The sequence below is a fragment of the Colobus angolensis genome, unplaced genomic scaffold, assembly GCF_000951035.1.
Source record: "Colobus angolensis palliatus isolate OR3802 unplaced genomic scaffold, Cang.pa_1.0 Scaffold794, whole genome shotgun sequence".
Classification (NCBI taxonomy): domain Eukaryota; kingdom Metazoa; phylum Chordata; class Mammalia; order Primates; family Cercopithecidae; genus Colobus; species Colobus angolensis.
Window position 1 is genome coordinate 26,700 of NW_012121754.1, and position 19,212 is coordinate 45,911.

The following is a 19,212-nucleotide window of genomic DNA, read 5'->3' on the forward strand; positions in this document are numbered from 1 at the left end:
GAGAAGGGGCTGGAGTGTCCCTTCTCCCACCCCAATTTTAAGAACTCTAGAAAACACCAGTATTTTAGAGGTAAGTTAGAACAATAATTCTTGGAGGAAACCGAGTAGAATGAATTGAGAGAAGGAAAACCTGGATAGTGTCATAGAAAATAAGCGATAATGCCCAATAGCGTCAAATGACTAAAGCTTGAGTTAGATGAGTCCGAAAATACCTCCAATCAGTTTGGCAACAAAGACACTTATGACAGCGAGACATTTTCCATGGGAGCGGAAGCTGCAGTGTGGAGTGAACAAGATGAGCAAGTAGAGACAGGGTGTAGATTATCTTTTTGAAGAAACTTGGCTGTTAACGGAATAAGTGAGATGGGATGACTGAGTGGGATGTGAGGAGATTTGAGCACGTATATAGCTGAGAGGAATGAGGGAGGGTTGAAGGGGCAGGAGCGTAAACGCCCTCCGACACTAGCCATTTTTCCAGCTTCTCCCCACGTGACCTGAACTCAGTGGGCGCAGCCGGGCTCGCGGAAACTACAACCCCCAGAAGGCCCCGCGGCGTTGGGGGGCGGAGCCGAGGCCTGGCGTTCGCCCCAGCGGCGCGAGCGGAAGAGATAGAGCTTCGCGGAGACGGCGGAAGCGGCGAGCGACAGCGCGCGGGTAACAGCCATCCCCAGATCCCCTTCCTCAGTACCCCAAGCTAGGACTTTTAATCTCCGCTTCTCCCTTCACAGCCCGGGACAAGACTTCCATTCCTTCGTTTGTTGCTGGTATTTTTTTTCCTCATGTGACGCGAGGGGCCGCCCCCCGCTTGGGTAGGAGGTTACTGGGAAGCTCCCGCCTTCCGACCCCTGCGGGCCCGCGGTTGAGAAGGGACCCTCCTGGGGCTGTTTTGCCTTCACCGGGGCTCGTGTTCGCTTTGGGCGCTCGCCCCAAATGCTCCTGGCGGAGAGGACGTGCTTTTTCTGGGTTTCAGCAGGCATTGAGCGGAGTCCCTGGCGACCCCCTCGGGGCGGCGGGGGCTTGGGCCGCCGAGGCTGCCCCCGAGACGACCCCGGGGCTGTTGGCGGTTTCTGGGCTTCGCTTCGAGCCTCGCATTTGAGTCTTCTCCGCTGTCCGGGAGCCCCGGGCTACGGGCTGGGAGTGAGCAATCTATAAAGGAGCAGGTACTTCCTGCTTTTTCTTGGCAGGCCTTCGAAAAATCCCAAGTCCGGTCTTTAAAGTTTGTCCGTGCAGCCGCCTCTCGGTTGTTTACGGGAAGAAGCACAGGATTTGGAGTCTGATGTCCTGGGAGAAGTCTCAGTCCGGCCACTTGGCTGGACCTGTGATCTATTGTACAGCAGTCTGTTTACGCCAGCCTCAGTTTCCTTGTCTGAAAAGTGGGGATAATGTTCTTTCCCCTGCTGCCTTCCAGGGTTGTGGGCTTCAGCAGAAGTGATATTCCTTCAAAAGCTTTGAACTCTAAAGCATGTTTCGGGTATAACCTTGCCATCCCCCAGTCTCCAGTCCAGGTCAGTTGAGTTTTAAAACCAGGTTCATGTCTGTACGAAGATCAAATTAGTTAATAAATAGGGGGAAAGTGTCTTTGGAAACGAATCTGAACCAGGCAAATGTTTTTATGCCAGGTTCCTCATGAAGAGGTGACCTTAGGGCGTTACCACCTGTGGAGTCAATTTAAAACTTCATCTGGATTTTAAGGCCCACCAGAATTTAAACTCTTCTTCCTCAGCACACACAACTGTCTCTTGCTGTTATAACCTTCCTTCAGTATCACACAGGTGCGAGCATAAAGCAGTAAACGTTCCTCAGATAGGGTGATGCTACAACTAATACCTGTCCCCAGCAGGTCTTGTGCCTTGTATCACAGTTGAAATTCAGAATATAAATAGACAAATATTCCATCTGTTTCATTTTTTTTTTTGACATTAAGCTTTGACACTAAGCAAGTTGCTTATTGTCTTATTTTTCCCCTTGTATAGAATGGTAATTCTGCAATCAATTTTTTTTTTTTGGTAGAATCAGGATTTCACTATGTTGTCCAGGCTAGTCTAATTCCTGGGCTCAAATGATCCTCCCACCTCGGCCTCCGAAAGTGTTGGTATTACAGGTGTTTGCCACTGTGCGCACTGTGCCCGACCTCTGCAATTAAGTTTTAAAGGGGTATGAGAGTGTAGTTAGGTACTCTTAGCCTGTGTTTATTCTGAATTTATTGATTGAAGAATACTTGAAAATGGTCCAAAAAGCAAGAGAGGATGACAGTAAGTTGCATTAGCTTAGTGTACAAACTCGAGCAAATTTGAGTTCAAATCCTAGTGCTGTGTCTTACTACAGGTTGGAGTATCCTTATCTGAAACGCTTGGGACCAGAGTGTTTCAAATTTCGGATTTTGGAATATTTGCGTATACATAGATCTCTTTAGGATGGGACCCCAATCTAAACATGAAATTCATTTAGATTTTATATATACCTTATATACGTAGCCTGAAGGTAATTTTATATAGTGTTTTTAATAATTTAATTTGTGTCCAGACGCTGTGCCTCATGCCTGTAATCCTAGCACTTTGGGAGGCTGAGGCAGGCAGATTGCCTGAGCTCAGGAGTTCAAGACCAGCCTGGGCAACAAAGTGAAACAGCACCTCTATTAAAAATACAAAAAATTAACCAGGTGTAGTGGTGCACCCCTGTAGTCCCAGCTACTCTGGAGGCTGAGGCACGAGAATCGCTTGAGTCCTGGAGGTGGCCGTTGCAGTGAGCGGAGATTGCGCTGTTGCACTCCAGCCTGGCCGATAGAGTGAGACCCTGCTGGGCATGACACTAAGTTTGGATTGCATTTTGACTAAGACCTGTCACATAAGGTCATGTGTGGAATTTTCCACTGGTGGTGTCAAAAAGTTTTTGAGGCTGAGCGCGGTGGCTCACGCCTGTAATCCTGGCACTTTGGGAGGCCGAGGCGGGCAGATCACGAGGTCAAAAGATGGAGACTATCCTGACAAACATGGTGAAACCCCGTCTCTACACTACAAAAAACTTAAACGGGCGCTGTAGTCCCAGCTCCTCAGGAGGCTAAGGTATGGGAATCGCTTGAACCCGGGAGGCAGAGGTTGCAGTGAGCCGAGATCGCGCCACTGCGCTCCAGCGTTGGGACAGAGCAAGACTCCCGTCTCAAAAAAAAAAAAAAGTTTTTAAGCATTTTGGATTTCGGATTTTCCGATTAGCGATTCTCAACCTGTAGTTTTTGATTTTGGGCCAGTTAGTTGACTTATCTGAGCCTGTTTCCTAATCTCTAAAATGGAGGTAAATAACATTATGTCACAAGGTGTCTACAAAGATGAGATGTGACCATAAATGGCTTAGTAGTGCTGGGTACAAATAAAGTTCTCATTATTGTGTTGCTATTGTTGATGATTATGATAATAGTGATGATAATTTTAGGTATTTTCCTGAAATTCCATTTATCTGTAAAATGAAGATAGTCATCCTTAATTCACAAACTTTACAAAGTACTCTGAATAGAAGTTCTCAGATTGCAGTTTGTTTTTTAGCAATAGCATTTTATATAAAAATTATATTAGATTTTTTTCAGTTTTAGAGGTTCCTAAAATGCTGTTGTGCAAGGTTATTGAGCTTTGCTGTGTTTCTGTTTTTCGAGAGATTCCAAATGTTGATTTGTACCTAGTTTGTTGAAATTGAACTGGTGCTTCATTTACAACCTGTGGTAAGAATGCACTTCTGTACATTGTAGCTTGTGGCAGAACAATTATCTATCTTTATGACTCAGATATTGACTAGGATAGACGTTTATGGAACACTTTTTTCTTCCTGCCTTATTTTTATTTTTTTTAAGCCAGACTATTTGACTTTAAAATTTAAGCCTGTTGGGTAGGGTTTGGGAGTCTTGGTGACCTTCATTTTTTCAAGATGGCATTTCTTAGTGACTGATGCTAATGATGGCATTGGTATGTGTGTATCTGCAGGGAGTGAAAGTTGAGAAAAACCAAGGAGGAAAACCTTATAGAGAAAAATGCTTTGTTGGTCGAGGCAAAGTCTTGGAGTTTAGAGTTGAAGTATGTATTTTTTACTTCCTTCAAGTGCCATATTGACTACCAGATATCTGCCGATTCAGATGCTTGGGAAATGTTTCCTTTACTCTCTTTTTTTGATGTGGTATGCCTGTGCTGTGTTTTGCCAGCTTCTTTCTACCTTTAGTTATGAATCAGTAAGATAACTATTTTTTCACACCAGACTTGTATACAAAGCTATGACAATAGGAAGTCACTTCGATTAAAATCTACTTTGTATGCTATGTGTTATTTTTTTCCTTTATGTTTTAACCTTAAACACTTTTAGCTGGGGCGTAATAGCTCGTTCCTGTAATTCCAGCACTTTGAGATCCTTTGAGGTAGGCTCATTTGAGGCCGGGAGTTCGAGACCAGCCTGGGCAACAAAGCGAGACTTCGTCTCTATAAAAAAATTAACAACAACAACAAAAATCAGTTCAACACTTTTGTTCCTTGACTGTTTTTTACTTAAAAGGAATTTTTGGAAAGTATACTAATTCTCAGCTATAGTGTGTGACTATGCATAGTGGATGCTCAGTAATGAGTGTGCTGACTAGTTCTGAATAGGAACATTTTGTTGATCGTCCTAGGTCACTGAGATGCACTCTGGAGAGGCCATGTAGCATTGTGGCAGTAACCTATGCTTTGGAGTCAAGACAGACCAAGGTCTGAATCCAGGCTCACTAGATGTAACTTTGGTTCATATGATCATTCTGAATTGAGTTTCTCATCATCTGTAAGACAGATTAGACTAACCCTGCATGGTTGAAAAGATTAAAGATTATTTGAATGAGGCACATATTAGTCAGGTTTAGTATAATATTAGAGATTGGAGTGGTGTTGTTATTACTATTTTTAATTTGTATTATTTTTTCTGAAAGGTATGGATTTTGTTGATACATCTATATTCATTCCCCTAATGCTTCAATGATCAGTATGTTTCTTAGCCAAGGTTAAGGTTGTTGACTGTGACCATGGAACCTAGAAACACACAGCAAAGCTAATTGGCCAGCATGGAGTTTGAGTCTGTGACCTTGTCCTCATTAGCTCCATAAGCTAACTGTTCACAAATAATCTCACCAGAATGAAAGAAAAGACTGGTATATTTTTTTATTTGGCCCTCATGCAACTCATTAGACATAAGTAAATGAACTAGTGCCAGAAGCAGAAGTATAGATTTTTCATTAGCTTATATAAATATATGATTAGCCCTCACACTGTGTATAAAACTTGTGACCTGTAGGATGATCTTTGACGACTCCACTAACCTAAGTTTATAATTTAGACATTTCTTTTAGTTGTTGAATTGTATTTGTTGTAGACTTCTCACCTATAGGAGAAGTGAGAAGAAATGGAACTAGGCTATTCATGTCTTGAAGGAGTACCCTCCTTCTGTTGTGCTACCCACAAGGAAATGTGCCCTTAGCTAGTGCAGAAAATACTTAGAGTTATCCAGTAATGAGCCCAGCAGGATGGATGAAGCTTGGGGAACTCCTGAGAGCTTATTGAATTACAGAGAAATTCCAGTTGTCAAAGCATTAGATAGAGGAAAAGTTATAGGGTGTTACTCAGTAGTAGTAAGCCTGCATTTGGAGAGAATTTTCTTTTCTCTTAATAAAACATGGACCAATTGCTTTGAGTTTTGGTGTCCATTTTTCACTGTCTCATGCTAGCCTTCTGTATAGTTTTTCATTCTTCAAATTCACCCTTCAGTTTTATTAGTATTTGTTGTCCTCCTTGTTTTTTTTAATGCCAAATGTGGCTGGGTTGGGACTAGGGATAAAAACAAAAGAAGAGGAGCACTGTTGGAAAATAGATTCTAGTGTCTAGTATCGTGAGGTTTCCAAATAACAGGTCAAACTGAACATGATGATATGGATTTCTGGGATAGGCAGATGGCTGACAGTTCATGACCATTTAACCTGTGCAGAGTGAATAATGTGGGCAAAAGGTGTGTAGCACTCCTTAATATCATATTTGTCTCTTAGAAAAGAATCTGAATGTGTGTAGTGTTACTATTGGCTTGCAGTTGTGCTGTTTCAAGTTCTTTGCCATGGAATGCCAGAAGAGTATTAAAGAAAGAAGGGAAGCACTTGGATTTACATCCTGACTTCTCAAATTTTATGCCAGTAGTCCTGTTTCTGTTTTCTTATCTTTAAAATAGGGTTAATAAAACCAGCTCTGCTTGTTTATAAATATTAAAAGGAAAATTAAACAGCAAGAATGTATTGAAAATGAGGTGGATAACGGGGAGAGTCAGAAAGGCAGAATCCAAGAGAGGCATTCAAAGACAGCTACACACATAGTCATAGAGACACATGCAATAGGCAGAGAGAGAGGAAGGTTAGTCAGAGACAGAGAAGTCAAAAACACGGAGCGGGACAGTCACCTAGGCAGAGTTAGAAAGCAGGGTAATCTGAGATGTAAAGAGAAGGGCAGAGTTAGAAATGAGGACAGACAGATACAGGGAGGGAGACAGAAAGAGTGAATGTCATGACCAAGATGGAGAGCTTATTGAGTGTTTGTTATTTGAGAAGAACGTGTAAATATAGTTGGCTAGGAAAGGGAAAATAAGCAGATATTAATAGTAAATCAGGTAACATACTTATGAAATTTTTATTACACTAGCATTTTTCTTTAAATACTAAATTTATTTTGCATATTCAGCATGCAAATATCAAGCCAATTTATGTATTACCTGTTAACTACTTAAATGACCTCTCAAGTGTAGTTTAAACACATTTTTTAAAAAATTAAGATTAATATTATTTTTTCCCTCAAAAAAATCGAATACATAACTTACTATAGAAAACATAGCAAATACGGTAAATTTAAAAGGACAACAGAAAACACTCATAATCTCACACTCTAAACATAACATGTAACGAGGCCCACATTTTTCATTTTTTTTTCCAGTCTTCCTTTTCCTAGGCATTTGCTAGAGCCCATCTACTTTCCTAAAGGACCCAAATGCTGTTTTTAAGTCCAAAATGATGCTATAACTATTTGTGGCAGAGTTAACACTTTATAATCCTGTTTTGGCACTTAGGTACTTTCATAAACTATTTGTGTACCCATTTTTTTCTCTCCCTAGATTTGTAAACTTTTAACTGCAGACTATATGTTATTCATCTTTGTGTCTTAGGAATCTAGCAAAGTATCTTACATATCATAGGTATTCAGGGTATATTTGAGATAAATTGTTAAGCCTCCTAAGTAGAAACTGTCTTATTTAAACAGGTCTGCCAAATTGCACATTGGATTGGACCTTCCTTAAAGTTGAGAAAAACTTGATTTTAGGGGTGGTGTGTGTGTGTGTGTGTAATATAAAGCTACCGAACTGGGAAAGGGCACTTTTTTTCTCGTTACCTTTTGTTGTGTTTGTAACAAGCCATTCCAAAACATAATGGTATAAAACAACCATTTTATTGTGCTATGGATCTGTTGGAATTCAGACAGGACAGTTTCTGCACAGATGGCTTGCTTAAGCCTTAGCTGGGAAGATTCAAAAGCTGGTGGTGACTTTATGGCTGGTACTTAGAACCTGGAGGCTTCTTCACTCACATGCCTGGTGATTGATGTTGGTTGTCCCTCAGAACACCTACCTACCCAGATAGGCTAATTTGAGCTTCTTTGCAGCATGGTGGCTGTTTTCTACACATGAGTATCTAGAGAGAACCAGGTAGAAACTGCATTACTTTTTGTGACCAAGCCGTAGAAGTTCTGTGGTGTCACAAGCTTGCCAGATTCAAGGAGTGAGTGACAGTTACATGGGATCCGCTTCTCACAGGAGTGTCAGAGTCATACCGTGAGAAAAACATTTTGGGGGTGGGAGGTAGCAAGTTAAAAAATGAGTTAATAAAACATTATCACTTTTTAAATGTCAGTGAATAAATGTTCTATTGAAAGTAAGGGTTTTTCCCTACTGCTAATGGTGTTTAGTTAAAAAATTTGTACTAGTAAAAATTTCTAAACCTAAAACTATTTTAAATTATTTTCTTGGTTTTTAAGCTCTGAACAAGATCTTATTATTTCTTTTTAACTGAATTTGCAAGTTGGTCAGTTTTTATACTTGGGTCTTGCCTCACCCCCATTTAATAAAACAAGTCTTGTTTTGTAAATGATATACATGTTCACTGCAGACAATTTAGAAAATCAGGAAAGAAACAAAATCAACTCATGATCTCACCTCTGAGATGTAATCAGTTTCAGGTTCATAATTTCTTTCTTTTCTTTTTTTCTCTTTTTTCTTTTTTTATACCTGTAATCCCAACACTTTGGGAGGCTGAGGCAAGCGGATCATTTAAGGCCAGGAGTTCAAGACCAGCCTGGCCAACATGGGGAAATCGTGTCTCTACTAAAAATACAAAAATTAGTTGGGCATGGTGGCATGTGCCTGTAGTACCAGCTACTCGAGTGGCTGAGGCACGAGAATCATATGATCCCAGGAGGTGGAGGTTGCAGTGAGTGGAGATCGCGTTGCCGCCCTCCAGCCTGGGTGACAGAGTGAGACTCTGTCTCAAAAAAAAAAAAAAAAAGGTAGACCGGGTGTGGTGGCTCATGCCTATAATCTCAACACTTTGGGAGGCTGAGGCCGGCAGATTACTTGAGGTCAGGAGTTCGAGACTAGCCTGGCCAACATGGCAAAACCCCGTCTCCACTAAAAATACAAAAATTAGCCAGGTGTGGCAACATGTGCCTGTAGTCTCAGCTACTCAAGCAGGAGGCTGAGGCAGGAGAATCGTTTGAATCTGGGAGGCAGAGATTGTAGTGAGTTGAGGTTATGCCACTACACTCTGGCCTGGGCCACAGAGTAACACTCTGTCTCCAAAAAACAAACACAAAAACAGAAGAAGAAAAAATAGTAATGTGTTTAATTACAAAGTATTTTGCCTAGACCCTGGTTGGAATATTTTGTGACATATGGAACATTTACCATATTAACCTTTTATAAATCTGAAAATTTCTGATTTCTGAATCTTGTCTGGTCCCACAAGTTTTGGATTAGGGATTTTGAACTGCAATTAAAAACCTAGTGTTAGGAAAAGATGAGTTTATTAACTTGTTTTGGTAGTTCTGAACTTTTTTATCACATGAATCTTCCCAGAACTTTTGTGCTTTCATTTCACATTTTCATTTCAGGAGAAGATCCAGAAGGAAAATAAATAGTCTTGATTTGTTTATATGATCAGTAATTCTCTCTTAGCATCCCACATAACTGTTTCAAACTTGTGACCATCTCTCAATACGTTCAGAATTTCTAGTGACTTTTGTGCCTCTTGATCCTTCGTGTGAGAAGCAGTGATTTAAATTAAGTACCAGAGTTGACAAGCCCCTGGAGCCATGTAGTTCTTGGTTTTTGCCTCTGGTATTGTCACTGTGACTGCTGTTCTTTCCCTTTTTGCCATAGTATTTCTTTTTTGTACTGTGTTTCTTGTTTGCTTCCTTGGGTATCCTGAAACTTTTCATTGCTTCTAACACTTTGGTGAGGGACAGTGCTTCAAAAACTAGGATAAGATCTTGGCTGCCAGTTTATTAACTTGCAGTTTGCCCCCCTCAGTGGAGAGAAAACATTAAAATCAAGGTTGAGGAGTATATCTTTGACTTCATAACGTCATGTAGTTTTAACTTTTTGAGTTATTAGTACTGTCATAAATTCAGTATATGACCATACATTATAAAATATTCCAACCAGGGTCTAGGGCAGTACTTTGTAATTAAACACATTAATAGTTCACATGTATTCATTATAGAGGATTTGGAAAATACAACCATATTTTCACCACCTGGAAGTAACTGTTACCATTGCGGTTTATTACCCCATTCTATTTTCTGTGTGTCTATTACCGTAGTACACACACATACTTAAACTGGAATCTCTTGCTGTTATATATAAACTTTGTATCCTGCTTTAAAAAATATATAATGGGTTGGGACAGTGGCTCAGTAATCCCAGCATTTTGTGGGGGGGCCAAAACGAGAAGATTGCTTGAACTCAGGAGTTTGAGACCAGCCGGGGTGACATAGTGAGACTCATCTCTACAAAAACAAAAATGTGGAATGTAGTACGAATTATATTACTGGGCAGTATTATTTATTTATTTCTGAGATGGAGTCTTGCTCTGTCGCCGAGAGCTGGAGTGCAGTGGTGTGATCTCGGCTTACTGCAACCTCTGCCTCCCGGGTTCAAGCAATTCTTCTGCCTCAGCCTCTTGAGTAGCTGGGATTACAGGGGCGTACCACCACGCCTGGCTAATTTTTGTATTTTTAGTAGAGGTGGGGTTTCACCATGTTGGCCAGGCTGGTCTCAAATTCCTGACCTCGTGATCTGCCTGCCTTGGCCTCCCAAAGTGCTGGGATTATGGTGTGAGCCACCGTGCCCAGCCGGGGCAGTAATCTTTAGATTTGTCTTCGTTTTGAATGGGAACCTAGGAGACTGGGATTCAAATTCTGGCTTTGTCCTTGCCAAACTGAAAACTAGGGCAAGTTATAGGATACCTCTGGGCTTCCATGTGTCAGCTGTCAGATTTCCAAAGTATTTGACACCACAGTCTTATGAAAGTTAACCCTCTGCTTAGAACATTATTCATACACAAAAGAAGTCCTAGTCTGGTCTATCTTTGAGATTCTTCCATTTCTACTACTGAATGATCTCTAGGTTGAGGAGTGCAAAACACAGCAGTATTTATGTCAGGTTATTTAGGCCTAATGGAACAGAAGGATCTTGAAGGAAATGAAAGAGTAACAAATTGACTGGAGGGGACAGAAGAAAACTCTGGAGGGAATGATGTGAAGTTGGGAGCAAGAATGAGTACAGTATGTGAACTGAGTGAGACGAACAAGCGATCTTAACAGTATTCCACAAATAGAATGATTTTTACTGATGAGTAGTGAGGAGATATGATTTGTTAAGTTTGTATGTGTATCGGGTAATGAAGGAGAATTAAGGGACAATATTGAAGGCTAGGCTGAAAAACTTAAATTTGATCCAATAGGTGGCAGGACTTCTGCTGAGAGTCATGTAATGAAAACCGTTTGACTAAGGCTGCCTTGGCAACTTTGTATGTTTGATAAACTTAAGTAGAGGGAGTTACTGAAGAGTATAGTATTTCAATTGTACTGTGGAATAATGTGGAAATAGAAATAATGTAAAAATAGAAAACATGATACCTCTTGTTTGTAAGATAAGGGGTTAGAACTGGGAGTGAGAATACCACAAAATTTGAGCCTGACATATCAAGCATACTGTGTCATTGATAGTGGCATTGGGAAAGGATCTCGGATAGGTCTTGGAGAAAGATAACAAGTTCAATTTCTAATATATTCAGTTTTAGGCATTAGGTTATTTAAGTGGTAGTTTTAAAAGTCTGGTGCTTTAAAAATTTATTCACCTAGATGAATGCTGCCCCTTTTAAAGTAATGTTTTTGGAGACATGCATTTATTCTAGCAAATAAATGTTCTCTGGAATTTGTCTTTTGAAACTGCTTTTAGAACCTGTAGAGCCACATAAGAAAACCATTCTCACTGGGCACAGTGGCTCACGCCTGTAATCCCAGCACTTTGGGAGCCTGAGGCAGGCGGATCACGAGGTCAGGAGATCGAGACCATCCTGACCAACATGGTGAAACCCTGTCTGTACTAAATATACAAAAATTAGCTGGGTGTGGCAACATGTGCCTGTAGTCTCAGCTACTCAAGCAGGAGGCTGAGGCAGGAGAATCGCTTGAACCCGGAAGGCGGAGGTTGCAGTGAGCCGAGATCGCACCACTGCACTCCAGCCTGGGCAACAGTGAGAGACTCCATCTCAAAAAAAAAAAAAAAAAGAAAGCCATTCTCATGACTTGATGGTCATATCCCTTGTGCTCAAAAGAATATGATCTTACTTGGTCCTCTATTTACCATACATATTCCTAAGTAATAATTGGCAGTTTCTAAAAATTAATCTGCGGGAACATCAAATTTATTACTATGGAGGATATTTTAATGACTTGTGATTGTTGGGGACACTAAAAGTCTTAAGCTCTGATAGCATCTTATTTTGGTTATAGCTTTGTTGACAAATAATTTGCATACTATACAATTCACCCATTTTTTTGGTGGGGGGGACATGTGATAAATTTATATAATTTGTAAAGATCTAATAAGAGTAAATAGGGATATCCATCACCTTACACAGTTGTGTTTTGTTTTGTTAAAAATGTTTGAAATATGTAATAGATTATTGTAAACTTTAGTCATCCTACTGATCTGTCAAACACTAGGTTGTATTTCTTCTATCAAATTATATGTTTGTACCCATTAATCAACCTCTTTTTATCTTCCCCATCCACACTCCTTGGCTTCTGGTACCCACCAGTCTACATTCTGTCTTCAAGACATGTGCTTTTCAGATCTCATGTATAAGTGAGAACACATGATATTTGTCTTTCTGAACTTGGCTTGTTTTACTTAACATAATGACCTCTAGTTCCATTTATGTTGCTGCAAATGACAGGATATCATTCTTTAAAACATTTTTTATTTTATTTTTAAATTATTTTTATCGGGGCAACCTTCTGAGCCAGAATAGGTTCAGAGACTCCCAATTTCATTCTTCTTCATGGCTGAATAATATTCTACTGTGTATATGTACCATTTTTTCTTCCTACATTTATCCATTGAGGGACACTTAGGTTGATTTCATATTTTGGATATTGTGAATAGTGCTGCAAAAAAATAACATGGAAGTCCAGATGTCTGTTTAATATATCGATTTCCTTTCTTTTGAATATATATCCAGTAGTGGAATTGCTGGATCATATGATGATTCTATTTTTCATTTTTTGAGGAACCTCCATACTGTTCCCCATAGTGGCTGTATTAATTTACATTCCTTCCAACAGTGTAGGAGAGTTCCCCTTTCTTCATATCCTCACCAACATCTGTTACGCCTTGCCTTTTTTATAAAAGCCATTTTAACTGGTGTGAGATTACATCTCATTGTGGTTTTGATTTGTATTTCTCTGATGAATAGTGATGTTGGACATTTTTTTCATGTACCTGTTGGCCATTTGAATGCCATCTTTTGAAACATCTATTCAGATCTTTTGCCTGTTTTTAAATCAATTTGATTTATTTGTTCTTTTGCTGTTGAGTTGTTTGAACTCCTCATATATTCTCGTTATTAATCCTTTGCCAGATGGATAGTTTGCAAATATTTTCTCCATTCTCTGGGTTATCTCTTTACTTTGATTGTTTCCTTTGCTGTGCAGAAACTTTTTAGCTTGATTTAGTTCCATTTGTCTATTTTGTCTGGGTTGCACGTGCTTTTGAGGTCTTACACAAAAAATCTTTGCCTAGATCAGTGTCCTGGAGCAACTCATCAATGTTTTCTTCTAACAGTTTGATGGTTTCAGGCCTTACATTTAAGTCTTTAATCCATTTTGATTTGATTTTTGTATACTGTGAAACATAGGTCCTAGTTTCATTATTGTCGATATAGTTATCCAGTTTTTCCAGCACCATTTGTTGAAGAGACTGTGTTCTTTCCCCATTTTATGTTCTTGGTGCCTTTGTCAAAAATAAATTGGCTTTAAATGTATGGATTTATATTTGGATTCTCTATTTTGTCCCATTGGTCTGTGTGTCTGTTTTAATTCTGATACCATATTCATGTGGTTACCAGAGTTTTGTAGTATAATTTGAAGTCAGATAGTGTGATACCTCCAGTTTTCTTCTTTTTGCTCAGGATTGCTTTGGCTATTCAGGTTCTTTTGTGATTCTATGTAAGTTTTGTGTTTGTTCTTCTGTTTCTGTGAAGAATATCGTTGGTATTTTGATAGAGATTGCATTGAATCTGTACATTCTTTGGGTAGTATTGTCATTATAACTGTGTTACTACCTCTAATTCGTGAGCATGGAATATCTTTCCATTTTTGGTATCGACTTCAGTTTCTTTCATCAGTGTTTTATAATGTTTCTTGTAGAGATCTTTCACTTCTTTGGTTAAACTGATTCTTTGTAGCTATCGTAAATGGGATTGCTTCCTTGAATTCTCTTTCAGATTGTTTGCTATTGGCATATATAAATCTACTGATTTTTGTATGTTGATTTTTGTGTCCTACAACTTTACTGAATTTATCAGTTCCAAGAGTTTTTTGGTGGGATCTTTAGGTTTTTCTATATATAAATCATTTTGTCTGCAAAAAGGGACAATTTGACTTCTTTTCCAATTGTTTTGTTTCTTTCTTTTGCCTTATTGCTCTGGCCAGAACTTCCAGTATTATGTTGAATAAAAGTTGTAAATGTGGACATCCTTGTCTTGTTCCAGATTTTAGAGGAAAGGCTTTCAATTTTTCCCTGTTCAGTGTGATATTATCTGTGGATTTGTCATATATAGCCTTTATTGTTTTGTATATTCCTTCTATACCCAATGTGCTGAGGGTTTTTATCATAAAGGGATATTAGATTTTATTGAATGCTTATTCAGCATCTATTAAAGTGATCATAGGGTTTTTCGTTCTTGGTTCTGTTAATGTGTCATGTTTATTGATTTGCACATGTTGAACTATCTTTGCCTCCCTGGGATGAATCCCACTTGATCATGGGGAATTATCTTTTTAGTGTGCTGTTGAATTTGGTCTTCTAGTATTTTTGCGTCTATGTTCATTAGTGATACTGGCCCATAGTTTTCTTTTTTTGTTGTGTCTTTGACTGGTTTTGGAATCAGGGTAATGCTGGCCTTGTAGAATGAGTTGGGAAGTATTCCCTCTCCTTCAGTTTTTTGGAAGATTATGAGCAGAATTGGTATTCTTTGAATGTCTGATAGAATTCACCAGTGAATCCATCAGGTCCTGGGCTTTTCTTTAATGGGAGACTTTTTATTACAGCTTCAATCTGGCTATTCCTTATTGGTTTGTTGAGTTTTTCTATTTCTTCATGGTTCAATCTTGATAGGTTGTATTTGTCCGGGAATCTGTCCATTTCTTCCAGGTTTTCCAATTTGTTGGCAGATAGATGTTAAAATAGTCTCTAATGATTGTTTGTGTTTATGGTCTCACTTGTTTTGTCTCCTTTTTCATTTCTGATTTTATTTGTGCCTTCACTTTTTTCTTAGTTTAGCTGAAGTTTTGTCGATTTTGTTTCTCTTTTCAAAAAAACAACTTTTTATTTTGTTGATTTTCTGTAGTCTAAATTCTATTTCTTTCTGCTCTGATCTTTATTATTTCTTTCCTTTTACTAATTTTGGGTTAGGTTTGTTCTTTTCTAGTTCCTTGAGGCACGTTATTAGATTATTTGAAGTCTTTCTACTTTTTGGATGTAGGCATTTATTGCTATAACTTCCCTCCTACTGCTGCTTTTGCTTTATTCTGTAGATTGTAGTATGTTATATTTCCATTTTTGTTGTTTCAAGAAATTTTTAAATTTCCTTCTAATTTCTTCATTGATCATTCAGGTGTTACTTGATTTCCATGTGTTTGTGTTTCCTGAACTTCCTCTTGTTACTGATTTTTAGTTTTGTTCCATTGTGGTCAGAAAAGATAACTTCACATGCTTTCTGCTTTTTTGAATTTGTTCAGACTTGTTTTGTGGCCTAAATATAGTCTGTTCTGCAGAATGTTCCATATCCGGATGAAAAGCGTGTGTATTCTGTGCACTTGGATGTTCTAGAAATGTCAGGCTGATTTGTTCTAGTGTATAGTTTAACTCTGATGTTTCTTTCTTGATTTTTTTGTCTGGATGATCTGTCCTTTTCTGAGAGTGGAGTGTTGAAGTCCCCTACTGTTACTCTATTGCAGTCTGTCTCTCCCTTAAGATCTATTAACATTTGCATTTTATACTTGGCAGTGCTGGTCTTTTTTCTCCTTTAACTGTGTATCTTCAAATAGCCTCTCAAGTTCACTGATTCTTTCCTTTGTGTGATCTTTCTGCTGTTGAGAGCCTCTAATGACTTTTTCAGTTCACAAATGTATTTCTGAGTTCCAAGATTTGATTTCTTGTACTATTTCAATCTCTTTGTTAAATTTCTCCAATCAATTTCTGAATTGCTTTTCTATGTTATCTTGATGATCGCCAAATTCCCTTAAAATGGCTATTTTGAATTCTTGGTTAGAGGGTTCCCAAATTGCTGTCTTGTTAGGGTCAGTTACTGGTTCCTCACTTTGCTGTTCGAAGAGGCCTTGGTTCCCTGTTTGCTGTTGTTTCTTGTGGATGTACATCTGTATCTTTGCATTGAAGGATAGTTCTTTGTTCCAGTCTTTTCTTTCTGCCTTGTTTTCTGTTTTGCAAGCTCCCATGTTTGGATCTACTTGTTTTGGTTTTTAGTATGTGTTTGCTTAGTGATTCTTTATAATATACCTCTTGATTTTCTTTTTCTTTTCTTTTCTTTTTTTTCCTGCTAGATTGCTGCCTCTTTTTCGGCACCAGCTGGCACCTTAAGCCCAGGTTTGCCTTGGTTCTAGTAACCAGTCAGTATGCTGCCCCTCCTGCATGGGGGCGTCCCACAGGAGATATTCCAGTAGTGTGGGAAGACTGGCTATGGGTTCATGCCCAGGTGACTTGTGGAATGAACCTCCTACAGTGTGGTGCTGCTGAACAGCTGTTTTGATTTGGAGTCACAGAGCAGAATTTCTAGGGCTGGGAATAGTAGTCCCCCCTCCCCTCTTTGTCTCTGGCTGTCCTCAGGGATACTTCTTCCTTTACATACTCCCAACACTTCCTGTAATTTGAGACAGGGACAGGTCTCCTGCCAGAGATCCTAAGATGGTGGGAATCTGCTTGTCCACCTGATTCTCTTTTTGCAGTATAGTGATTGTGAGTCGGGGGGGCAGTTTTCTGCATTCTTGGTGTTCAGCATGTTGGGGAAAAGGGCATCATGGTTATGGAAGATCGGTTTTTGTTTCCTGCTTAGGTTTTCTCACTTCTCCATGGCCCTGAGACTGTCTCCTCCTCATTTTTGAATTCTGGGACATTGCTGGTGATAATCTCAGCACTTTGTTTTTGGTTTTTTGTGGGGCAGTTGAATGAAGCCAGCTTGCTTCTATGCTGCCATTTTGGAACTGGAAGAATATGTGATAGTACTCTGGAAGAAGGTCTAGTGTGTGCTGGTTAAGAGGATGGGTTCTGGGGACCTAGGTTTGAATGATCTCTTTAGTACATTGTGTCTTGAGCAATTTATTTAATTTGTCTAGGCCTCATTTTCTCATTTGTAGAATGGAGATGGTGATAAAACTTTACTTTGTAGGATTGTTGTGAAGATTGGCTCTGAGAACAATGACTGGCAAATACTAAGAGCTCAGTAAATATTAGCTATTTATTACCACTACCACAACTACTATTATTGTTTCTACCACCACTTTGTCTGTTTATCTATTTTGTTTTAAAAATTAGTTATATTCCTATATAATTATGTCGCATACTAGTGGAATGATAGGCAGCTGAATATAAAATTGGAGCTCAATAGATGAGATGTAGAGATTTTTTTTAAGAATGTTTGGCCTGAACCTTAGAGAAGAGCAGAAAAGACTAAGGATGAAGAATTAGGGAATACCCATAGTAAGGGTGCAGGAGGCAGAAAAGGAGCCAGTAAAAGAGTAGAGAGAGATTGTTTAGAGAAAGAAGGAAAATAAGGCACATATATTAGTGTAGAGGTTATATGAATTGGAATTAGATTTAGTTGCAACCAAGTATCAGAGACTTAAATGTAATAGAAGTTCATGTCTGTTGAGTTAGAAATTCCAGAAGTAGTCAGTTTAGGACTCGTGGTTTGCCATGGTGTCACATTTCCCCACTGTGCTTGGATTCTGTTATTTTCCAAAGACACTTTAGGGTCTAAGAGAGCTACTAACTTCAGCTATTTCACGTACATTGCAGTCATCAGAAGGAGAAAGAGAAGAACACATCTCACTTCCTTTAAGGATACTTCCTGGAAGTTATATATTACAGGTTGAGTGTCCCTTATCCAATATGCTTAGATCCAGAGAATGGTTTCATATTGTTTTCACATTTTGGAATGTTTGCATTACTCTGTGGATATCATGCAGACCTTTTCGATACTTTCAACCATATCGTTATACTACAGAGCAGAGAATAAGCAAAAAAAGAAAGAAAGAAAGAAAGAGCATAGTGAGTAATAGTAATGCAGTACATCTTGGCTCCATGTGAGGCATTGTGGGGAGCCTACAGTTGGTGTATCTGGCGTATACACGTGTCATTTTATTATCCATTGTGGGGATGCTTGTGTAGAGGAATCCGGGTGTGTGCAGATATATATTGCAGTTGATGGGGGGCTGGGAGGGTCTTTCTTTCCTTGGGGACACTGAATAAACTATGTGTTGGGTGTCTGCATTGTGACTGCAACCTGTCACATGAGATCAGGAGTGGAATTTTTCACTTGTGGCATCATTTTGACACTTAGAACATTTTAGATTTTGTAGCATTATAGATTTTTGGATTAGGGAGTTCCATGTATACTACTTTTGCTCATATTCCATTGGTCAAACTTAGTCGCATGGCCACACCTTGCTGCTGGAGAGACTGGGAAATGTAGACTTTATTTTGAATGGTCAGTGCCTGGCCATTCAAATAAAGAGCAGGAACAGTGAGAATAATCCCAATGTAGCTAGATGAAGAATACAGGGTAGATAACAGTTAATTGTCTTTAAGACAGTTTAATTCATTATTGGTTATTCTTGATAGAGTTTTTATAATTACTGAACTATAAGTACAAATTCATTCTTGTCAAATTGCATCAACAGTATGTTGTTTTTAGGGTGTAATCTCTTCATGAATCCTTGCTTAATTAGGATTATCAGTGTCTCATAAAAAATTTGTATGTATACATATGTATGTGTTTATGTGCATGTGTGTGTACACACCGCCCCATTTAACATTAGTGTTGGTCAAAATTATTTCATATGACAACAGTGTGAAGTAAAATTGATGGTAAATAAGCTGCTGATAACCCTCTTCTGTTGTTTTAAGCCTGTAATTTTACCCAGTATTCTATTTGGTAAATACTCTCCAATTTGGTTGTTTTTTTGGCCAATGTTTTTAATCTGTCTCTGTCCTTTTATATTACTACTCTGTTTCACTGCTGTTAATTATACTTCCTAAAATAGATAAATGAGCAAATTTAATTAAATGTGTTATTTGCACTGTCTCCTGATCATTAATGAATTT

The 19,212-nt window shown here is 38.9% G+C and overlaps 1 protein-coding gene across 1 annotated transcript in view; it reads left to right on the top strand.

Moving 5' to 3' along the window:
• Nucleotides 1-571: 571 nt before the first annotated feature.
• Nucleotides 572-19,212, top strand: part of R3HCC1L (R3H domain and coiled-coil containing 1-like) — a 114,969-nt gene continuing 96,328 nt past the window's right edge. The window contains exon 1 of the mRNA XM_011928747.1: nt 572-654. The gene's annotated coding sequence lies outside the window, so the exon portion shown is untranslated. The remainder of the gene's footprint in view (nt 655-19,212) is intronic.